The 7,232-nt window shown below is 43.4% G+C and overlaps 1 protein-coding gene across 1 annotated transcript in view; it reads right to left on the bottom strand.

Moving 5' to 3' along the window:
* SSBP1 (single-stranded DNA binding protein 1, mitochondrial) overlaps positions 1–7,232 on the bottom strand; it is a 44,100-nt gene that overhangs the window by 1,073 nt on the left and 35,795 nt on the right. The window lies entirely within an intron of this gene.

Genomic DNA, 7,232 nt, shown 5'->3' on the forward strand with positions numbered 1-7,232 from the left:
AAAGAAACAAAGTTGCTGCTCTCATGGAGCTTACGTTCTGGTGGACGAGGCAAGTAATTAATGGTTTTAATATGTTTGTAATTTGAATATATAAACATGAGAGCTATATTTACACCTATGCAAAGGCTTATTGCAATAACAATGAAAACAAATGGAAGGATAGGGTGAGCAAACAAGCAAAAACAAGGAGAAGACAGGATAAATATCAACTGCTGAGTAACAAATTCTAGGAGAGGTGAGGCAGGAGAGAAATCTGTGAACCACGGCTGCTACTTCATCTCCACGCAGAACTGTTCAGCCTATCGACATCCACACCAAGAGGTGCAATGAAGGGGTGTATGTGGAGAGTAACAGCCTCCGTGCCATCCACTTTACCAGAGCAACAGTATGGTTTTTACTTTTGACACAACCAAAATGTGTCTGGCATTATACTACCATGAGTCTTTGTACCAAAGTCCCTTCTATTCATGCTCCTATTCCCCACGGCTCTGAGCCCTCAGCTACTTTAGCAGTACCTGAACCAAGAAAAGAAAGCTGATGAAAGATCAAGTGGGATGCAAGCATCCAAAGACACCCTCCTACCGGCAAGTTATGGCTTTACACTCAGCGTCAACAGAGCAGTCTATAATAAGAATATTAAACAAAGAACAAGCATTGGTTTCCAAAACCTGGCACTTTCACCCAAAAAATCACCCTGTCCTGCTACCACTCAGTACAGTTCCATCTTCCATCCCCTATTCTACATCTCTCTTGCAAATCTTCTGTATTCCTGTACTCAAGACTTCTTAAAATGCTTCTCAGACTTGTTCCTGTTTTGCCACTAGATGGCGTCAAGGCAACGCCTCTGTAGAAGATGTGGCCATAAACCTTAATGAGCTGAATTAGTTCAGATAGTCAGAAACGGAACAGATCAAGTACGTTTTTAATAAGCATGTGTAACAAGAACACAATTTATAAATGTACACAAATTCACAGTCTTGCCAGCCCCCTTCCTCACAAACATGAAGAAGAGGAGTCTTGCTGACCAGTCATTGTGGCCTTTTTGGTGCTGCAATTTAGGCGTTCGGAGACAGGAGGAAGCACAAACTACACCGCGGAGGGTGCTGTGTGCAGCAAAGACCACAATTCTGAGGAACAAGATGACCAGTATCGGCAACGTTGCTCAGGGCAGGGAAGTGAACAGAGTAAAAGCGGGCTAGTGAGGAGACTGCAGATGAGAGAGCGGGAGCCTGTCCTGTCCTGTCCTGTCCTGTCCTGTCCTGTCCTGTCCTATCCAACGGAGTCTCCCTCTGTCTGGAGTGCAGTGGCGCGATCTCGGCTCACTGCAAGGTCCGCCTCTCGGGTTCACGCCATTCTCCTGCCTCAGTCTCCCAAGTAGTTGGGACTACAGGCGCCCGCCACCACGCCCGGCTAATTTTCTGTATTTTTAGTAGAGATGGGGTTTCACCGTGTTATCCAGGATAGTCTCGATCTCCTGACCTCGTGATCCACCCGCCTCGGCCTCCCAGAGCGCTGGGATTACAGGCGTGAGCTACCCCGCCCGGCCCGGGGAGTTATTTTTGTGTGCTTTTATGAATACGAAATTTGGAGGGCTGAGAATTTTTAACTATAGCAGGCAAAATGTGGGGAACCCTCTAGGAGGTGCAGCATAATTTCCCTCCCTCTGAGTTTGTACTGGACATAATGACTTGCTCCCAACGAACAAAGTGTGGAAATGGGGGGAAAAATCACAACTTTACAATGTTCCTGGCAGACACCACCTTCACCAAGTGATCAAGGTTAAGGTCACCAGTGACCAGTCATGTTGATATCACCGAACTCCTAACGTGATGAGTAGGGCACTTTACCTCAGTCTAACTGAGAAAAATATCAGACAAACCCAAACTGAGGGACGTTCTACAAAATGCCTGAATAGTCATCTTTAAAACTGGCAGGGTAATTTTAAAAAGAGCTGAGAAACCAACACAGACTAGAGATACTAAATGCAACCGTACCATGGTGATGGTAAGCTATAAATATTAGCAGAAACTGGGTGAGGATGATGTTTGAACTCTCTGTACTCATTCTGCAACTTTTCTATAAAATATTGTAAAATACAATGAAATAAAAACATTTTCAAAATTGAAATAAAACTCAGATATAATTATTACATTTTTAGCATTGAGAATTACATTTTTAGCATTTAGCAATGAGAATTGTGCATATCCAGAACACACTGAGGTGTTCCCATAACATTGCAAGATCATGCTAAGGAAAGGGTCAAGCAGCACAGACTACAGACAGGGCTTTCTGAGTGTCTGTGCATCCAAGGCAAAGAGTTCACATGTTCATGCTAGTACCGGCCCTCAATGGGACACAGGCCTCAAGACTAGCTTTCTGTTACATGTATTAATCAATGGGGCACTTGTGGCCATGCAGAGAAAGGCAATGAGTTTTGAAGTCAGGCAGATTTGGGGGTGCTCCCAACTCAACCAGTTAGCAGCTAGGTCCTTAGACAAGCCAATTAACCCCTCTGAGCTTCAGTTGCCCCTCTATAAAAATGATGATGTTTACTTCACAGGGCTATTGTGATGATAAAACAAATTACCTAGCCTGTTGCTTCCCAAATAGTCTAATTAGTGTTATTTTTCTTTCCTTCCCTGGTGATTTCTCTCCCTAACTACTACTTTCAATAAAGTCAGAGAACACCTGAAGTCTGTTATTCACAGTATGCAAATCCAGGATGAACTGAGCTACTGATTCTAGACACAGGTGTCCCGTTCTGAATAATTCCAGAATGTCTGGAAAGCATGAATAAAGAGGAGAGACTGATTAATCCAGGCCTTTAAAACACATAGAAGTCAAAGATGTAAAGGGGTAGGTGGGAGTTAGGAGAGGTCTTTTCTGAGTAATATCAATGTTTAGCTATTTCTTCTCTTGAGATACCTGGAGTTCAGATCATAACCATAGTCATTGTCACATCTGTGAAAGCAGCAAAATCAAGACAAATAATTTTTCCATATTTAAAATAGGTCAGAAATGTTATCAGACCAATCAAGTATGCACCTGTGTTTAGATATCTCATTTGCAAGCTAGCTGTGCACACACCCAGTCATTTGCCCAGAGCTCCTGACTCCTTCCTGCTGACCCAAGGCAGAGTTGCAGTCACCCCATTTCCCAGACCCCATATATCCATATAGACATAACACAGTGGACAATCATAACATGGTGAAGTGATGTTGACCTCACACCTCCACCAGGCATGGGGAGGAGGGTGTACAGACTGCACCCCTCCTCCTGCTATTGACCTTACCCTCATGTCTCCCGTTTCCTCTCCTCTTCTCCCACCCCCATTAACCCATATCACTCTCTTGTTAATTTCTATGGCAGGCAAATTCTTACACAAACATGGAATTTCTTTTCACACTATTTTCCTCATGGAGTAAAACTGGCCTTGGGGTCTTCTCTTAGAGGGGGAAATAAATGTATATCTGTGCCTTTCCTTAGACCATAATATCCAAATCCCTAGGGAGTTTTGTCAAATTCCACTTCCCCCTTCCACTCCCACACTGAGAAGGAATGAAAACAGGGTATATAAAATGTGAAAAATAAAAATTCCCAACAGACTCTGACATACTTCTCACTCTCCTGGCTCTCTTTGAGAACCAGTGAACTAGACTAGATGATCCATCTCCAGTTTTAACTTGTAAAAAAAAATTATATTATTGGAAAATTTATTTTAAATGTCTTCAGTAAGCTTCAATTTCACCTGAAGACTGTAGCTTTTGACGCTACCTTAAAAGTTACATTCCGTTCAAGCTTTAAAAGACCCCTTTCTAGTAATCTTTTCTCTTTTTTTAACAATTGAAAATGGTTCATCAACAGAATGCTAGTAGCAATTATCAAGGAAACCCAAAGCCAGACATGTTTAGAAATGTTTACATGAAATTTAAGTGATATAAAGAAGCTTTTAAAATCCCTGAAATTTTTGAGGGGAGGTTCCAAGATGGCCAAATAGGAACAGCTCCAGTTTACAGCTCCCAGCATGAGCGATGCAGAAGACGGGTGATTTCTACATTTCCAACTGAGGTACCGGGTTCATCTCACTGGGGCTTGTCAGACAGTGGGTGCAGGACAGGGGTTGCAGCCCATGGACCATGAGCCAAAGCAGGGCAGGGCATCACCTCACCCGGGGAGAACAAGGGGTCGGGGAATTCCCTTTCCTAGCCAAGGGAAGCCTTGACAGACGGTACCTGGAAAATCAGGTCACTCCCAACCTAATACTGTGCTTTTCCAACGGTCTTAGCAAACGGTACACCAGGAGATTATATCCCGCACCTGGCTCGGAGGGTCCCATGCCCACAGAGCCTTGCTGGCTGCTAGCACAGCAGTCTGAGATCGAACTGCAAGGCAGCAGCAAGGCTGGGGGAGGGGCGCCTGCCATTGCTGAGGCCTGAGTAGGTAAACAAAGAGGCCAGGAAGCTGGAATTGGGTGGAGCCCACCACAGCTCAAGAAGGCCTGCCTGCCTTTGTAGGCTCCACCTCTGGGGGCAGGGCATAGCTGAACACAAGGCAGCAGAAACTTCTGCAGACTTAAACGTCCCTGTCTGATAGCTTTGAAGAGAGTAGTAGTTCTCCCAGCATGGAGTTTGAGATCTGCGAACGGACAGACTGCCTCCTCAAGTGGGTCCCTGACCCCCGAGAAGCCTAACTTGGAGGCACCTCCCAATAGGGGCCAACTGACACCTCATATGGCCGGGTGCCCTTCTGAGATGAAGCTTCCAGAGGAACGATCAGGCAGCAACATTTCCCATTCTGCAATATTTGCAGTTCTGCAGCCTCCATTGGTGATACCCAGGCAAACAGGGTCTGGAGTGGACCTCCAGCAAACTCCAACAGACCTGCAGCTGAGGATCCTGACTGTTAGAAGGAAAACTAACAAACAGAAAGGGCATCCACACCAAAACCCCATTTGTATGTCACCATCATCAAAGACCAAAGGTAGATAAAACCACAAAGATGGGGAGAAACCAGAGCAGAAAAGCTGAAAATTCTAAAAATTGGAGTGTCTCTTCTCCCTCAAAGGATTGCAGCTCCTCGCCAGCAATGGAACAAAGCTGGATGGAGAATGATTTTGACAAGTTGAGAGAAGAAGGCTTCAGAAGATCGGTCATAACAAACTTCTCTGACCGAAAGGAGGATATTCAAACCCATCGCAAAGAAGCTAAAAACCTTGAAAAAAGATTAGACGAATGGCTAACTAGAATAACCAGTGTAGAGAAGTCCTTACATGACCTAATGGAGCTGAAAACCATGGCACAAGAACTACATGATGAATACACAAGCTTCAGTAACTGATTCGATCAACTGGAAGAAAGGGCATCAGTGATTGAAGATCAAATGAAGCAAGAAGAGAAGTTTAGAGAAAAAAGAGTAAAAAGAAATGAACAAAACCTCCAAGAAATATGGGACTATGTGAAAAGATCAAATCTACGTCTGATTGGTGTACCTGAAAGTGACAGGGAGAATGGAACCAAGTTGGAAAACACTCTGCAGGATATTATCCAGGAGAACTTCCCGAACCTAGCAAGGCAGGCCAACATTCAAATTCAGGAAATACAGAGAACGCCACAAAGATTATCCTCGAGAAGAGCAACTCCAAGACATAATTGTCAGATTCAGCAAAGTTGAAATGAAGGAAAAATTGTTAAGGGCAGCCAGAGAGAAAGGTCAGATTACACACAAAGGGAAGCCCATCAGACTAACAGTGGATCTCTCGGCAGAAACTCTACAAGCCAGAAGAAAGTGGGGGCCAATATTCAACATTCTTAAAGAAAAGAATTTTCAACGCAGAATTTCATATCCAGCCAAACTAAGTTTCATAAGTGAAGGAGAAATAAAATCCTTTACAGATAAGCAAATGCTGAGAGATTTTGTCACCACCAGGACTGCCCTACGAGAGCTCCTGAAGGAAGCAAGAAACATGGAAAGGAACAACTGGTACCAGCGACTGCAAAAATATGCCAAAATGTAAAGACCATCGATGCTAGGAAGAAACTGCATAAACTAACAAGCAAAATAACCAGCTAACATCATAATGACAGGATAAAGTTCGCACACAAAATATTAACCTTAACTGTAAATGAACTAAACGCTCCAATGAAAAGACACAGACTGGCAAATTGGATAAAGAGTCAAGACCCATCAGTGTGCTGTACTCAGGAGACCCATCTCATGTGCAGAGAAACACATAGGCTCAAAATAAAGGGATGGAGGAAGATCTACCAAGCAAATGGAAAACAAAAAAAAGCAGGGGTTGCAATCCTAGTCTCTGATAAAACAGACTTTAAACCAACAAGGATCAAAAGAGACAAAAAAAGGCCATTACATAATGATAAAGGGATCAATTCAAGAAGAAGAGCTAACTATCCTAAATATAAATGCACCCAATACAGGAGCACCCAGATTCATAAAGCAAGTCCTTAGAGACTTACGAAGAGACTTAGACTCCCACACAATAATAATGGGAGACTTTAACACCCCACTGTCAACATTAGACAGATCCACAAGACAGAAAGTTAACAAGGATATCCAGGAATTGAACTCACCTCTGCACCAAGCAGACCTAATAGACACCTACAGACCTCTCCACCCCAAATCAACAGAATATATATTCTTCACAGCACCACATCTCACTTATTCCAAAATTGACCACATAGTTGGAAGTAAAGCACTCCTCAGCAAATGTAAAAGAACAGAAATTATAACAAACTGTCTCTCAGAACACGGTGCAATCAAACTAGAACTCAGGATGAAGAAACTCAATCAAAACCACTCAACTACATGGAAACTGAACAACCTGCTCCTGAGTGACTACTGGGTACATAATGAAATGAAGACAGAAATAAAGATGTCCTTTGAAATCAATGAAAACAAAGATACAACATACCAGAATCTCTGGGACACATTTAAAGCAGTGTGTAGAGGGAAATTGATAGCACTAAATGCCCACAGGAGAGCCAAATCATGAGTGAACTCCCATTCACAATTGCTTCAAAGAAAATAAAATACTTAGGAATCCAACTTATAAGGGATGTGAAGGACCTCTTCAAGGAGAATTACAAACCACTGCTTAATGAAATAAAAGAGGACACAAATGGCCGGGCGCGGTGGCTCAAGCCTGTAATCCCAGCACTTTGGGAGGCTGAGACGGGCGGATCACGAGGTCAGAAGATCGAGACCATCCTGGCTAA

This window comes from Mandrillus leucophaeus, unplaced genomic scaffold, assembly GCF_000951045.1.
Source record: "Mandrillus leucophaeus isolate KB7577 unplaced genomic scaffold, Mleu.le_1.0 Scaffold49, whole genome shotgun sequence".
NCBI lineage: Eukaryota > Metazoa > Chordata > Mammalia > Primates > Cercopithecidae > Mandrillus > Mandrillus leucophaeus.